The sequence below is a fragment of the Hydra viridissima genome, unplaced genomic scaffold (genome assembly GCF_058129835.1).
Source record: "Hydra viridissima isolate aposymbiotic clone 2 unplaced genomic scaffold, HvirCarnegie_v1 scaffold_18, whole genome shotgun sequence".
NCBI classification, from domain to species: domain Eukaryota; kingdom Metazoa; phylum Cnidaria; class Hydrozoa; order Anthoathecata; family Hydridae; genus Hydra; species Hydra viridissima.
Window position 1 is genome coordinate 2,801,984 of NW_028324317.1, and position 16,496 is coordinate 2,818,479.

Below are 16,496 nucleotides of genomic sequence, written 5' to 3' on the forward strand. Positions count from 1 at the left end.
TAAGCATTAATTGGATAGTTACGAAATAACGAATGTTGTTAATGCTGGTAAGAAAATACTAATAACGAGGAAGTGGATGCAATGTGCTACCGTTAGTACTAACCATAATTTGATCACAAATGGAAAAGAAAGAAAAGAAAACAAAAAACTGTTTGAATAATTTCTTTTGAATAACGAATGTTTTTCTTTAGGAAGGTTGCAGAAAATAAAAGATTGAGAGAGCTTAACTACTTCTTGATTAGAATATGACCATTTTATGTGCAACTGAGGCAGAACATGGTTTTTAAAAATCATTATTCAGATTTAATCATTAGATCTTGCTAAAATTTTTGTCATTAAATGCAAAAAATCTAACTTCTGCTTTTTTTTAAAAAAGAATCACACAAAGGCTTGGGCACTAGTATGAAACCGCAAGCTCTAAGATATCTAAAAGCATGCACTATCTTCCGACCATTCGCTGGGCACGGAAAAAACACATACTACATTTTAGTCACTGTGTATTAAGGTATGCATCAAATACTTGCCAATCGTATTTCGTTCATTTCGGGGTTTCGGGAAGGGGAACAATGAAATAAAAAAAAAAAAGCCTAAGATCGAATGATCACGTACACTTTTCATCATTTAACTGACAGGTAAACTGAAGGAGTTACTACGCTCCACGAATTTAGTTTAACTTAGTTACTTAGTTACTACGATCTTAGTTTAACAACGGTGTAGTGGTTACGCGCAGTCCTACTAAAGTTATTGGTGTCGGCCTAGCGTCAAGGAGCCGTAAAGGTGCTTTTGGTTTGGTTTGTTTCGAATTAAAAAAAAAAAAAAAAAAAAAAATGGAAGAAAAGAGTATCTAAGACAAAACCAAGACAAGTGAGTTTAGAGGAGTTCCATTTAAGTTTTTATCATTTATCAAGAATGCTTTAAGTAACAAAAAGTACTGCGCTACTTATTTTCAATGTTTTCTACCTTATATTTTAAAACTTGAAGCAGTTTAGCCACTACTGTTTTGTACACTTTACTCTCTCAAGTCTTCAAAAATACTTAAAAATAGTTCCTGATTAAAAAAAAAAATAATGCTTAGAAATAAATTTGCATTTTTAGGGGTAGTCACAAGAGACTTTCAGAGTCCGTCTTGAGTTCCTGAAATATCTGTATTAGAATCTGCACTACCACTGCTACTACTCCTACTACTGCTACTCACAAGAGCATCCCAGTGAGCGAGGAAAAGTGAGGAGTTCTTCTCGCTCGTATCGGTGAGTGAAACAGAAGAAGCATCTTTCTGAGAATTTCTTCTTCTAGTTTGTTCACAGCTTTATTTCTTTTACAGTTAAACTGACACAAGGCCAACAAATGAATGGTCAATTAGGGATACTTTTCAATGGACAATCTGTCCACTTCTTTAAAACAATCCTTTAGTTTGATGAAAGATACGTGACAATTTTTTTTTTAAAAAATGGCATGTTCAATGCACTTTGAATCAAACCTTTTGTTTGGCTTTTTCATAACATGGCTTTTCAATGTTTTACAGAGTTTCTGTTAAAATTAACCCAGCCTCAGGTAGCAAGTCTAAGCATTGAAAATAAAATGTCGAAAGTACTGAATTTTGAGTGTACATATGGTTCTGGGCCAAGGTTGGTTAAGGGTTAAGTTAGGTTAGCATCAGACTTGGCTCAATTGTGGCTGTAACTTAATTGTAATTAAATGTATTTTCATGAAGTAATTGTTATTGTATTTTATAAGGTACAGTCACAAGTAATTGTAATAATATGACTTGTAAGTGAATTACAAGTGCAAGTCATTGTAATTCAGTTGCTATTAAAATTTCAAGTAATCGTAATTCAATTACATTTACAATTGAAATTGACCCAAGTCTGCTAGATAATATTTTTAACTTTGTTCTCCATCAATCCTGAGGTTCTATAATTTAAGCAAATACATTTTTAGGCTTGATTTAGGTTGGGCAATATGTAAAATTTTTTAAAAAAACTTTGCATTCTTCCATTCACCACACTCTGTGAGTTTGTGAAAAATCGAGATATGATGTGCAAGGCTTTTCATGATTTTCTTCGTTATCTCTGCCATAAATTCATTAGTTGGCCTGACAATCTACAATTGCTCGATTGCAAAGTTCCCTGCAGTTTTCTGTATGGCTCTGTGGCTATTAGCATGAATAGAAATCAATTTGTTGACATTCCACCTGATTATGATGAAGGCTAGCTAAATCTTCCAGTATGGTGCTATCTCTATCAGTCCCATGGTTATCTGTGGTCCAGGACTGAGAGCGCACTGTTTAAATGTCCTAAGGTATTGGCATGACGCATGGATGCATGAATATATGTATCAATGCATGCATGCATGCATGCATGCATGCATGTATGTATGTATGTATGTATGTATGTATGTATGTATGGAAGTTTGTTTGTATGTATGTATGTATGTATGTATGGAAAATTGTATGTATGGAAGTATGTATGCACGTTTGTGTGTATGCATGCATTACTTTTGCTAACATGATGCTGTCAACTGTAATTTAGGGTCATAAGTTTGTCCTTTTCCATTTGTTGTTTGATGTTTTGAGTGTTTTAGGTCACTTTTTTAAATTGTTTTACCTTTTTGTCAGTAAACATTTAAGGAGTTCATTTCTTCCAATAAAATGCTTTGTTTAATTTATATGTAAACAGAAATATTTCAAAAATATTTCTTGCTACTCAGTTTAAAGTCTTAAATTAGTTTACACCGTCCAAATTTCTAAACTTCAACTTTGTTTTTTAGATTTTAGTTTGTGAGAAATTGCTATTTGAGGCTAATGACAAACAAATCTTCCTAAGCTCTGCTGTTTTGGTGATGGATTAAAGTACCATCGTTACAACAGATGAAAAGAACATTTAAATACAGAGGTTCTCCAAATGTTTTTTGACAGAAAAAATCTGTCGGGGCGCTAGTATTTTGAGTTGATTTTGGATTGTTCAACTTGGCTTTTGATCGCATTATGCATTTGAATCTGCTGCTGCCCAGTGTTATTTTTAAATCTTGGTTAGTTGGGTTATTTCTGAAAGAAGGTTAAAAAACCCAAATGTTTTAGAATGAAATTGTTGCAGTTTTAGTTTCATACAACGAGCCCATGTTTTCATTGTTCAAACTTACAGTTACCCATCGACTTATTCAAATGCCCACAAGTTTTTTCGTTCAAAGGGAGGGAGCCAGCACACAAATTCGTTGAAAAAGTATCGCTTCTCGGCCTAATGGCTAAGATCAAGTGTAGTATCTGTTCTTATCAGTTTAATATCTGGTACGCCGGCATAGTCCGGCTCATATATTAATCTGATTTTTGGCATTTGGTCAAGGGATCGTAGGTTTACCTCGCCCTGACCGCGGGTTGCCTCGGCGTTGCACTACTGCTGAGTGCGGCCCATTTAAAAAGAGAAAAAAAAAAAAACGGAACGATGCGGTTAGGGTCCAATCAAAAAACCACAATTGCGAAGATTGGGGCACGTCCGAGGCTCCCCACACAACGGGAAAGGCATACTTACCTGACGGGGAAGTAAACCTGATCAACATGGGGCTTCTTCCAGGGTGAGGCTCTTGCATTGCACTTCGCCTGGGCTGACCCCTGCGATTACCGCTAACGTCGGTAACTCGACCGTACAATTTCTGGTAGTGGGGGCCTGCGTTCGCGCTCGCCCCCTTTAAAGATGCAAAAAAAAAAAACCCTCACTCAGCCCTCTATGAGTTACTGGACGTAAACGAGTATTTGAGAAAAGGTATGTTTTATGTGTATTTATATGTTATGTATATATCCTCGAGTGAAGATTTGTCAGTGAGAAGGTAAACAAAGCCTCCTAAAAGTGTAAACACATTTTATTTCGTTCAAAAGTTCTTTGTTGTTGTTTTGTTTTTTTTCTTATAAAATCAATGAAAATCTAGTCGCAACCAGTAAGCGTGATCGAACGGCTGCAACACCAGAAATCATTCAATGAATGGCTGTAATAAAAAAACAATAATGGTAATAATTGTTGAAAGAAAAAAAAATAGTCGCAATAATAAAAATTTGATAATAATAGTAAGATTGAAAATAATAACAATCGTAATAATGGTAATAAAAGATGATGATAGCAATAACAGACTAATAATAATACCAACAGCAATGATAATAACGATAATAACAATAGTAATAATCATAAAAAATAAGTAATGGCAATAACAAACTAACAGTAATGATAGTAACAACAATAGTAACAATTTCCATCCATTTTTGTATATTTCATATTGGATTCTGGTATATTTTTTGACTTGTAGTTTATGACTTGAAAACAGCTATTATTGCATGTTTTGATAAGTTGCAGCAAGTCTACAAATCAACTTCGCGTAAGTTTCCAATGCCTTAACAATAATCTTTGAACAGGTGTGTAGCTATGAAGTTAGCCTTTGGTATTGTTTAGATTGCCGTTTTGGAACGATTGCAACATAGCCTGAATGTTTGGCAACACACCGCTGCTCGCGATTGTAACACCAAACAACAGCTTGTTTAACTTCTTCGTCGTTGCGAACAGCTAGCTGCAAACGACGAGGAATGATCCTGGCTCTCTGGTTATCGCGTGCAGCATTACCAGCTAGCTCTAAGATTTTCGGCGGAGAGGTTTTCAAAAACTCCAGCTAAGTAGATGGTGCGCCTAAACCGATGAGATTAGACACGACCAACAGGAAACTGAAGAAAGCCACTCTTAGCCTTAGCTTTTCCTCCTTTTCCACGTGCTAACATTTTGTTTTCTACTGAAAACAGACTGACAGACTAGAGATCTCGTGCGGCTTTTTGTTAAACAGAAAAGAGTTTTTAACCAATAGTAAAAAAGAAAATAAACAATGCTCAAATGACGTAATCTTTTAAAAACCAATAGAAGTGCGTAGAACGGAAAAGTTATCAAGTTGGAAACCACAAATCTACTTTAAATTAAATCCAGTTGCAATGCAATGAAACAAAGAAGAAAAAACTTTCACTGCTAAGCTCGTCGAAATGATCTGACGCACCAAAAGCCGGAGGAAAACAAGCGCCAAAGGTGGCAAAAAAAGGCGAGAAGCGCGCTGGTAAGAAAGGCGGAAAAGTCGCTGGAACTGGTGACAAGAAGCGCAAGAGAAAGAGACGAGAGTCTTATGCCACACAAATTTTAAAAACATATACGCATTAGAAAATGGGTTCAAATGAAAATATCTGTTGCAATCGTTATATTTTATGGAGCAAACATCGCCGAGAACAAATTAGCTGCTAAAATAAAATACTCGAGTTGTTCTAATCCGTCTTAGTCTATGAACAACTGAAAACCTATTTGTTTTGTTGTTGTTTGTTTTTTTGTTTGACTTGTTTTTTTTCTTCATTTTTTTTTTTTTTTTTCTTTTTTAGAAACGAAAACTATAAGAACTCTATTCCTGCAAAAAAAAAAAAAAAAAAAAAATTTTAGCAAATTACTATTGGCTCCTAGTATTGTTTGTTTGTCACCATGTTTGTGTGCGTCAAGAATGTATAAATTGCATTCAGAATTGTCAATCAAACCAGAGTCCGATTTTTCTTTTTCATTTCTTCGTTGATGATTATAGAAAGACAAACAGCAGCACATTTCTTCCTTCCAGGCGTTGTATACTTATTTAATTATATTCTTATTGGCGCTTACAAGACAGTTAATGTAGTCTTTTGTGGTAAATTTTAAAACTATTAAGCATTAATTGGATAGTTACGAAATAACGCATGTTGTTAATGCTGGTAAGAAAATACTAATAACGAGGAAGTGGATGCAATGTGCTACCGTTAGTACTAACCATAATTTGATCACAAATGGAAAAGAAAGAAAAGAAAACAAAAACTGTTTGAATAATTTCTTTTGAATAACGAATGTTTTTCTTTAGGAAGGTTGCAGAAAATAAAAGATTGAGAGAGCTTAACTACTTCTTGATTAGAATATGACCATTTTATGTGCAACTGAGGCAGAACATGGTTTTTAAAAATCATTATTCAGATTTAATCATTAGATCTTGCTAAAATTTTTGTCATTAAATGCAAAAAATCTAACTTCTGCTTTTTTTTTAAAAAAGAATCACACAAAGGCTTGGGCACTAGTATGAAACCGCAAGCTCTAAGATATCTAAAAGCATGCACTATCTTCCGACCATTCGCTGGGCACGGAAAAAACACATACTACATTTTAGTCACTGTGTATTAAGGTATGCATCAAATACTTGCCAATCGTATTTCGTTCATTTCGGGGTTTCCGGAAGGGGAACAATGAAATAAAAAAAAAAAAGCCTAAGATCGAATGATCACGTACACTTTTCATCATTTAACTGACAGGTAACCTGAAGGAGTTACTACGCTCCACGAATTTAGTTTAACTTAGTTACTTAGTTACTACGATCTTAGTTTAACAACGGTGTAGTGGTTACGCGCAGTCCTACTAAAGTTATTGGTGTCGGCCTAGCGTCAAGGAGCCGTAAAGGTGCTTTTGGTTTGGTTTGTTTCGAATTAAAAAAAAAAAAAAAAAAAAAAATGGAAGAAAAGAGTATCTAAGACAAAAACCAAGACAAGTGAGTTTAGAGGAGTTCCATTTAAGTTTTTATCATTTATCAAGAATGCTTTAAGTAACAAAAAGTACTGCGCTACTTATTTTCAATGTTTTCTACCTTATATTTTAAAACTTGAAGCAGTTTAGCCACTACTGTTTTGTACACTTTACTCTCTCAAGTCTTCAAAAAATACTTAAAAATAGTTCCTGATTAAAAAAAAAAAATAATGCTTAGAAATAAATTTGCATTTTTAGGGGTAGTCACAGAGACTTTCAGAGTCCGTCTTGAGTTCCTGAAATATCTGTATTAGAATCTGCACTACCACTGCTACTACTCCTACTACTGCTACTCACAAGAGCATCCCAGTGAGCGAGGAAAAGTGAGGAGTTCTTCTCGCTCGTATCGGTGAGTGAAACAGAAGAAGCATCTTTCTGGAGAATTTCTTCTTCTAGTTTGTTCACAGCTTTATTTCTTTTACAGTTAAACTGACACAAGGCCAACAAATGAATGGTCAATTAGGGATACTTTTCAAATGGACAATCTGTCCACTTCTTTAAAACAATCCTTTAGTTTGATGAAAGATACGTGACAATTTTTTTTTTAAAAAATGGCATGTTCAATGCACTTGAATCAAACCTTTTGTTTGGCTTTTTCATAACATGGCTTTTCAATGTTTTACAGAGTTTCTGTTAAAATTAACCCAGCCTCAGGTAGCAAGTCTAAGCATTGAAAATAAAATGTCGAAAGTACTGAATTTTGAGTGTACATATGGTTCTGGGCCAAGGTTGGTTAAGGGTTAAGTTAGGTTAGCATCAGACTTGGCTCAATTGTGGCTGTAACTTAATTGTAATTAAATGTATTTTCATGAAGTAATTGTTATTGTATTTTATAAGGTACAGTCACAAGTAATTGTAATAATATGACTTGTAAGTGAATTACAAGTGCAAGTCATTGTAATTCAGTTGCTATTAAAATTTCAAGTAATCGTAATTCAATTACATTTACAATTGAAATTGACCCAAGTCTGCTAGATAATATTTTTAACTTTGTTCTCCATCAATCCTTGAGGTTCTATAATTTAAGCAAATACATTTTTAGCTTGATTTAGGTTGGGCAATATGTAAAATTTTTTAAAAAAACTTTGCATTCTTCCATTCACCACACTCTGTGAGTTTGTGAAAAATCGAGATATGATGTGCAAGGCTTTTCATGATTTTCTTCGTTATCTCTGCCATAAATTCATTAGTTGGCCTGACAATCTACAATTGCTCGATTGCAAAGTTCCCTGCAGTTTTCTGTATGGCTCTGTGGCTATTAGCATGAATAGAAATCAATTTGTTGACATTCCACCTGATTATGATGAAGGCTAGCTAAATCTTCCAGTATGGTGCTATCTCTATCAGTCCCATGGTTTATCTGTGGTCCAGGACTGAGAGCGCACTGTTTAAATGTCCTAAGGTATTGGCATGACGCATGGATGCATGAATATATGTATCAATGCATGCATGCATGCATGCATGCATGCATGTATGTATGTATGTATGTATGTATGTATGTATGTATGGAAGTTTGTTTGTATGTATGTATGTATGTATGTATGGAAAATTGTATGTATGGAAGTATGTATGCACGTTTGTGTGTATGCATGCATTACTTTTGCTAACATGATGCTGTCAACTGTAATTTAGGGTCATAAGTTTGTCCTTTTCCATTTGTTGTTTGATGTTTTGAGTGTTTTAGGTCACTTTTTTAAATTGTTTTACCTTTTTGTCAGTAAACATTTAAGGAGTTCATTTCTTCCAATAAAATGCTTTGTTTAATTTATATGTAAACAGAAATATTTCAAAAATATTTCTTGCTACTCAGTTTAAAGTCTTAAATTAGTTTACACCGTCCAAATTTCTAAACTTCAACTTTGTTTTTTAGATTTTAGTTTGTGAGAAATTGCTATTTGAGGCTAATGACAAACAAATCTTCCTAAGCTCTGCTGTTTTGGTGATGGATTAAAGTACCATCGTTACAACAGATGAAAAGAACATTTAAATACAGAGGTTCTCCAAATGTTTTTTGACAGAAAAAATCTGTCGGGGCGCTAGTATTTTGAGTTGATTTTGGATTGTTCAACTTGGCTTTTGATCGCATTATGCATTTGAATCTGCTGCTGCCCAGTGTTATTTTTAAATCTTGGTTAGTTGGGTTATTTCTGAAAGAAGGTTAAAAAACCCAAATGTTTTAGAATGAAATTGTTGCAGTTTAGTTTCATACAACGAGCCCATGTTTTCATTGTTCAAACTTACAGTTACCCATCGACTTATTCAAATGCCCACAAGTTTTTTCGTTCAAAGGGAGGGAGCCAGCACACAAATTCGTTGAAAAAGTATCGCTTCTCGGCCTAATGGCTAAGATCAAGTGTAGTATCTGTTCTTATCAGTTTAATATCTGGTACGCCGGCATAGTCCGGCTCATATATTAATCTGATTTTTGGCATTTGGTCAAGGGATCGTAGGTTTACCTCGCCTGACCGCGGGTTGCCTCGGCGTTGCACTACTGCTGAGTGCGGCCCATTAAAAAGAGAAAAAAAAAAAACGGAACGATGCGGTTAGGGTCCAATCAAAAACCACAATTGCGAAGATTGGGGCACGTCCGAGGCTCCCCACACAACGGGAAAGGCCATACTTACCTGACGGGGAAGTAAACCTGATCAACATGGGGCTTCTTCCAGGGTGAGGCTCTTGCATTGCACTTCGCCTGGGCTGACCCCTGCGATTACCGCTAACGTCGGTAACTCGACCGTACAATTTCTGGTAGTGGGGGCCTGCGTTCGCGCTCGCCCCCTTTAAAGATGCAAAAAAAAAAACCCTCACTCAGCCCTCTATGAGTACTGGACGTAAACGAGTATTTGAGAAAAGGTATGTTTTATGTGTATTTATATGTTATGTATATATCCTCGAGTGAAGATTTGTCAGTGAGAAGGTAAACAAAGCCTCCTAAAAGTGTAAACACATTTTATTTCGTTCAAAAGTTCTTTGTTGTTGTTTTGTTTTTTTTCTTATAAAATCAATGAAAATCTAGTCGCAACCAGTAAGCGTGATCGAACGGCTGCAACACCAGAAATCATTCAATGAATGGCTGTAATAAAAAAACAATAATGGTAATAATTGTTGAAAGAAAAAAAAATAGTCGCAATAATAAAAATTTGATAATAATAGTAAGATTGAAAATAATAACAATCGTAATAATGGTAATAAAAGATGATGATAGCAATAACAGACTAATAATAATACCAACAGCAATGATAATAACGATAATAACAATAGTAATAATCATAAAAAATAAGTAATGGCAATAACAAACTAACAGTAATGATAGTAACAACAATAGTAACAATTTCCATCCATTTTTGTATATTTCATATTGGATTCTGGTATATTTTTTGACTTGTAGTTTATGACTTGAAAACAGCTATTATTGCATGTTTTGATAAGTTGCAGCAAGTCTACAAATCAACTTCGCGTAAGTTTCCAATGCCTTAACAATAATCTTTGAACAGGTGTGTAGCTATGAAGTTAGCCTTTGGTATTGTTTAGATTGCCGTTTTGGAACGATTGCAACATAGCCTGAATGTTTGGCAACACACCGCTGCTCGCGATTGTAACACCAAACAACAGCTTGTTTAACTTCTTCGTCGTTGCGAACAGCTAGCTGCAAACGACGAGGAATGATCCTGGCTCTCTGGTTATCGCGTGCAGCATTACCAGCTAGCTCTAAGATTTTCGGCGGAGAGGTTTTCAAAAACTCCAGCTAAGTAGATGGTGCGCCTAAACCGATGAGATTAGACACGACCAACAGGAAACTGAAGAAAGCCACTCTTAGCCTTAGCTTTTCCTCCTTTTCCACGTGCTAACATTTTGTTTTCTACTGAAAACAGACTGACAGACTAGAGATCTCGTGCGGCTTTTTGTTAAACAGAAAAGAGTTTTTTAACCAATAGTAAAAAAGAAATAAACAATGCTCAAATGACGTAATCTTTTAAAAACCAATAGAAGTGCGTAGAACGGAAAAGTTATCAAGTTGGAAACCACAAATCTACTTTAAATTAAATCCAGTTGCAATGCAATGAAAACAAAGAAGAAAAAACTTTCACTGCTAAGCTCGTCGAAATGATCTGACGCACCAAAAGCCGGAGGAAAACAAGCGCCAAAGGTGGCAAAAAAAGGCGAGAAGCGCGCTGGTAAGAAAGGCGGAAAAGTCGCTGGAACTGGTGACAAGAAGCGCAAGAGAAAGAGACGAGAGTCTTATGCCACACAAATTTTAAAAACATTATACGCATTAGAAAATGGGTTCAAATGAAAATATCTGTTGCAATCGTTATATTTTATGGAGCAAACATCGCCGAGAACAAATTAGCTGCTAAAATAAAATACTCGAGTTGTTCTAATCCGTCTTAGTCTATGAACAACTGAAAACCTATTTGTTTTTTGTTGTTGTTGTTTTTTTGTTTGACTTGTTTTTTTTCTTCATTTTTTTTTTTTTTTTTCTTTTTTAGAAACGAAAACTATAAGAACTCTATTCCTGCAAAAAAAAAAAAAAAAAAAAATTTTAGCAAATTACTATTGGCTCCTAGTATTGTTTGTTTGTCACCATGTTTGTGTGCGTCAAGAATGTATAAATTGCATTCAGAATTGTCAATCAAACCAGAGTCCGATTTTTCTTTTTCATTTCTTCGTTGATGATTATAGAAAGACAAACAGCAGCACATTTCTTCCTTCCAGGCGTTGTATACTTATTTAATTATATTCTTATTGGCGCTTACAAGACAGTTAATGTAGTCTTTTGTGGTAAATTTTAAAACTATTAAGCATTAATTGGATAGTTACGAAATAACGAATGTTGTTAATGCTGGTAAGAAAATACTAATAACGAGGAAGTGGATGCAATGTGCTACCGTTAGTACTAACCATAATTTGATCACAAATGGAAAAGAAAGAAAAGAAAACAAAAAACTGTTTGAATAATTTCTTTTGAATAACGAATGTTTTTCTTTAGGAAGGTTGCAGAAAATAAAAGATTGAGAGAGCTTAACTACTTCTTGATTAGAATATGACCATTTTATGTGCAACTGAGGCAGAACATGGTTTTTAAAAATCATTATTCAGATTTAATCATTAGATCTTGCTAAAATTTTTGTCATTAAATGCAAAAAATCTAACTTCTGCTTTTTTTTAAAAAAGAATCACACAAAGGCTTGGGCACTAGTATGAAACCGCAAGCTCTAAGATATCTAAAAGCATGCACTATCTTCCGACCATTCGCTGGGCACGGAAAAAACACATACTACATTTTAGTCACTGTGTATTAAGGTATGCATCAAATACTTGCCAATCGTATTTCGTTCATTTCGGGGTTTCGGGAAGGGGAACAATGAAATAAAAAAAAAAAAGCCTAAGATCGAATGATCACGTACACTTTTCATCATTTAACTGACAGGTAAACTGAAGGAGTTACTACGCTCCACGAATTTAGTTTAACTTAGTTACTTAGTTACTACGATCTTAGTTTAACAACGGTGTAGTGGTTACGCGCAGTCCTACTAAAGTTATTGGTGTCGGCCTAGCGTCAAGGAGCCGTAAAGGTGCTTTTGGTTTGGTTTGTTTCGAATTAAAAAAAAAAAAAAAAAAAAAAATGGAAGAAAAGAGTATCTAAGACAAAACCAAGACAAGTGAGTTTAGAGGAGTTCCATTTAAGTTTTTATCATTTATCAAGAATGCTTTAAGTAACAAAAAGTACTGCGCTACTTATTTTCAATGTTTTCTACCTTATATTTTAAAACTTGAAGCAGTTTAGCCACTACTGTTTTGTACACTTTACTCTCTCAAGTCTTCAAAAATACTTAAAAATAGTTCCTGATTAAAAAAAAAAATAATGCTTAGAAATAAATTTGCATTTTTAGGGGTAGTCACAAGAGACTTTCAGAGTCCGTCTTGAGTTCCTGAAATATCTGTATTAGAATCTGCACTACCACTGCTACTACTCCTACTACTGCTACTCACAAGAGCATCCCAGTGAGCGAGGAAAAGTGAGGAGTTCTTCTCGCTCGTATCGGTGAGTGAAACAGAAGAAGCATCTTTCTGAGAATTTCTTCTTCTAGTTTGTTCACAGCTTTATTTCTTTTACAGTTAAACTGACACAAGGCCAACAAATGAATGGTCAATTAGGGATACTTTTCAATGGACAATCTGTCCACTTCTTTAAAACAATCCTTTAGTTTGATGAAAGATACGTGACAATTTTTTTTTTAAAAAATGGCATGTTCAATGCACTTTGAATCAAACCTTTTGTTTGGCTTTTTCATAACATGGCTTTTCAATGTTTTACAGAGTTTCTGTTAAAATTAACCCAGCCTCAGGTAGCAAGTCTAAGCATTGAAAATAAAATGTCGAAAGTACTGAATTTTGAGTGTACATATGGTTCTGGGCCAAGGTTGGTTAAGGGTTAAGTTAGGTTAGCATCAGACTTGGCTCAATTGTGGCTGTAACTTAATTGTAATTAAATGTATTTTCATGAAGTAATTGTTATTGTATTTTATAAGGTACAGTCACAAGTAATTGTAATAATATGACTTGTAAGTGAATTACAAGTGCAAGTCATTGTAATTCAGTTGCTATTAAAATTTCAAGTAATCGTAATTCAATTACATTTACAATTGAAATTGACCCAAGTCTGCTAGATAATATTTTTAACTTTGTTCTCCATCAATCCTGAGGTTCTATAATTTAAGCAAATACATTTTTAGGCTTGATTTAGGTTGGGCAATATGTAAAATTTTTTAAAAAAACTTTGCATTCTTCCATTCACCACACTCTGTGAGTTTGTGAAAAATCGAGATATGATGTGCAAGGCTTTTCATGATTTTCTTCGTTATCTCTGCCATAAATTCATTAGTTGGCCTGACAATCTACAATTGCTCGATTGCAAAGTTCCCTGCAGTTTTCTGTATGGCTCTGTGGCTATTAGCATGAATAGAAATCAATTTGTTGACATTCCACCTGATTATGATGAAGGCTAGCTAAATCTTCCAGTATGGTGCTATCTCTATCAGTCCCATGGTTATCTGTGGTCCAGGACTGAGAGCGCACTGTTTAAATGTCCTAAGGTATTGGCATGACGCATGGATGCATGAATATATGTATCAATGCATGCATGCATGCATGCATGCATGCATGTATGTATGTATGTATGTATGTATGTATGTATGTATGGAAGTTTGTTTGTATGTATGTATGTATGTATGTATGGAAAATTGTATGTATGGAAGTATGTATGCACGTTTGTGTGTATGCATGCATTACTTTTGCTAACATGATGCTGTCAACTGTAATTTAGGGTCATAAGTTTGTCCTTTTCCATTTGTTGTTTGATGTTTTGAGTGTTTTAGGTCACTTTTTTAAATTGTTTTACCTTTTTGTCAGTAAACATTTAAGGAGTTCATTTCTTCCAATAAAATGCTTTGTTTAATTTATATGTAAACAGAAATATTTCAAAAATATTTCTTGCTACTCAGTTTAAAGTCTTAAATTAGTTTACACCGTCCAAATTTCTAAACTTCAACTTTGTTTTTTAGATTTTAGTTTGTGAGAAATTGCTATTTGAGGCTAATGACAAACAAATCTTCCTAAGCTCTGCTGTTTTGGTGATGGATTAAAGTACCATCGTTACAACAGATGAAAAGAACATTTAAATACAGAGGTTCTCCAAATGTTTTTTGACAGAAAAAATCTGTCGGGGCGCTAGTATTTTGAGTTGATTTTGGATTGTTCAACTTGGCTTTTGATCGCATTATGCATTTGAATCTGCTGCTGCCCAGTGTTATTTTTAAATCTTGGTTAGTTGGGTTATTTCTGAAAGAAGGTTAAAAAACCCAAATGTTTTAGAATGAAATTGTTGCAGTTTTAGTTTCATACAACGAGCCCATGTTTTCATTGTTCAAACTTACAGTTACCCATCGACTTATTCAAATGCCCACAAGTTTTTTCGTTCAAAGGGAGGGAGCCAGCACACAAATTCGTTGAAAAAGTATCGCTTCTCGGCCTAATGGCTAAGATCAAGTGTAGTATCTGTTCTTATCAGTTTAATATCTGGTACGCCGGCATAGTCCGGCTCATATATTAATCTGATTTTTGGCATTTGGTCAAGGGATCGTAGGTTTACCTCGCCCTGACCGCGGGTTGCCTCGGCGTTGCACTACTGCTGAGTGCGGCCCATTAAAAAGAGAAAAAAAAAAAAACGGAACGATGCGGTTAGGGTCCAATCAAAAAACCACAATTGCGAAGATTGGGGCACGTCCGAGGCTCCCCACACAACGGGAAAGGCATACTTACCTGACGGGGAAGTAAACCTGATCAACATGGGGCTTCTTCCAGGGTGAGGCTCTTGCATTGCACTTCGCCTGGGCTGACCCCTGCGATTACCGCTAACGTCGGTAACTCGACCGTACAATTTCTGGTAGTGGGGGCCTGCGTTCGCGCTCGCCCCCTTTAAAGATGCAAAAAAAAAAACCCTCACTCAGCCCTCTATGAGTTACTGGACGTAAACGAGTATTTGAGAAAAGGTATGTTTTATGTGTATTTATATGTTATGTATATATCCTCGAGTGAAGATTTGTCAGTGAGAAGGTAAACAAAGCCTCCTAAAAGTGTAAACACATTTTATTTCGTTCAAAAGTTCTTTGTTGTTGTTTTGTTTTTTTTCTTATAAAATCAATGAAAATCTAGTCGCAACCAGTAAGCGTGATCGAACGGCTGCAACACCAGAAATCATTCAATGAATGGCTGTAATAAAAAAACAATAATGGTAATAATTGTTGAAAGAAAAAAAAATAGTCGCAATAATAAAAATTTGATAATAATAGTAAGATTGAAAATAATAACAATCGTAATAATGGTAATAAAAGATGATGATAGCAATAACAGACTAATAATAATACCAACAGCAATGATAATAACGATAATAACAATAGTAATAATCATAAAAAATAAGTAATGGCAATAACAAACTAACAGTAATGATAGTAACAACAATAGTAACAATTTCCATCCATTTTTGTATATTTCATATTGGATTCTGGTATATTTTTTGACTTGTAGTTTATGACTTGAAAACAGCTATTATTGCATGTTTTGATAAGTTGCAGCAAGTCTACAAATCAACTTCGCGTAAGTTTCCAATGCCTTAACAATAATCTTTGAACAGGTGTGTAGCTATGAAGTTAGCCTTTGGTATTGTTTAGATTGCCGTTTTGGAACGATTGCAACATAGCCTGAATGTTTGGCAACACACCGCTGCTCGCGATTGTAACACCAAACAACAGCTTGTTTAACTTCTTCGTCGTTGCGAACAGCTAGCTGCAAACGACGAGGAATGATCCTGGCTCTCTGGTTATCGCGTGCAGCATTACCAGCTAGCTCTAAGATTTTCGGCGGAGAGGTTTTCAAAAACTCCAGCTAAGTAGATGGTGCGCCTAAACCGATGAGATTAGACACGACCAACAGGAAACTGAAGAAAGCCACTCTTAGCCTTAGCTTTTCCTCCTTTTCCACGTGCTAACATTTTGTTTTCTACTGAAAACAGACTGACAGACTAGAGATCTCGTGCGGCTTTTTGTTAAACAGAAAAGAGTTTTTTAACCAATAGTAAAAAAGAAATAAACAATGCTCAAATGACGTAATCTTTTAAAAACCAATAGAAGTGCGTAGAACGGAAAAGTTATCAAGTTGGAAACCACAAATCTACTTTAAATTAAATCCAGTTGCAATGCAATGAAAACAAAGAAGAAAAAACTTTCACTGCTAAGCTCGTCGAAATGATCTGACGCACCAAAAGCCGGAGGAAAACAAGCGCCAAAGGTGGCAAAAAAAGGCGAGAAGCGCGCTGGTAAGAAAGGCGGAAAAGTCGCT

General features: G+C 35.0%; 2 long non-coding RNA genes and 6 other non-coding genes across 12 annotated transcripts; all 8 read left to right on the forward strand.

Annotated features, from left to right (window-relative positions):
- The first annotated feature begins 743 nt into the window (after positions 1-743).
- Positions 744-3,407, forward strand: LOC149876870 (uncharacterized). 2 transcript variants are annotated; one of them, XR_016448498.1, is made up of 3 exons: positions 744-864; positions 1,096-1,247; positions 2,767-3,407. It is a non-coding gene; the product is annotated as an uncharacterized LOC149876870 (long non-coding RNA). The 2 variants fall into 2 exon arrangements; XR_016448499.1 differs by having other exon boundaries at positions 835-928.
- Positions 3,221-3,412, forward strand: LOC149876871 (U2 spliceosomal RNA). Its single transcript, XR_016448593.1, has one exon. It is a non-coding gene; the product is annotated as a U2 spliceosomal RNA (small nuclear RNA).
- A 104-nt stretch (positions 3,413-3,516) lies between these two features.
- On the forward strand, positions 3,517-3,680 carry LOC149876872 (U1 spliceosomal RNA). Its single transcript, XR_016448605.1, has one exon. It is a non-coding gene; the product is annotated as a U1 spliceosomal RNA (small nuclear RNA).
- Positions 3,681-8,922: 5,242 nt separating this feature from the next.
- On the forward strand, positions 8,923-9,113 carry LOC149876873 (U2 spliceosomal RNA). Its single transcript, XR_016448599.1, has one exon. It is a non-coding gene; the product is annotated as a U2 spliceosomal RNA (small nuclear RNA).
- Positions 9,114-9,215: 102 nt separating this feature from the next.
- LOC149876874 (U1 spliceosomal RNA) lies at positions 9,216-9,379 on the forward strand. The gene has a single exon (XR_016448590.1). It is a non-coding gene; the product is annotated as a U1 spliceosomal RNA (small nuclear RNA).
- Positions 9,380-9,516: 137 nt separating this feature from the next.
- Positions 9,517-16,248, forward strand: LOC149876875 (uncharacterized). Of its 4 annotated transcripts, none has more exons than XR_016448496.1 (4): positions 9,517-10,056; positions 10,131-11,903; positions 12,494-12,645; positions 14,165-16,248. It is a non-coding gene; the product is annotated as an uncharacterized LOC149876875 (long non-coding RNA). The 4 variants fall into 4 exon arrangements; XR_016448497.1 differs by lacking the exons at positions 9,517-10,056; positions 10,131-11,903 and adding an exon at positions 12,128-12,262 and having other exon boundaries at positions 14,165-15,755; positions 15,830-16,248; XR_016448495.1 differs by lacking the exons at positions 9,517-10,056; positions 10,131-11,903 and adding an exon at positions 12,015-12,262 and having other exon boundaries at positions 12,494-15,755; positions 15,830-16,248.
- On the forward strand, positions 14,619-14,810 carry LOC149876876 (U2 spliceosomal RNA). Its single transcript, XR_016448598.1, has one exon. It is a non-coding gene; the product is annotated as a U2 spliceosomal RNA (small nuclear RNA).
- LOC149876877 (U1 spliceosomal RNA) lies at positions 14,914-15,077 on the forward strand. Its single transcript, XR_016448591.1, has one exon. It is a non-coding gene; the product is annotated as a U1 spliceosomal RNA (small nuclear RNA).
- Positions 16,249-16,496: the final 248 nt, after the last annotated feature.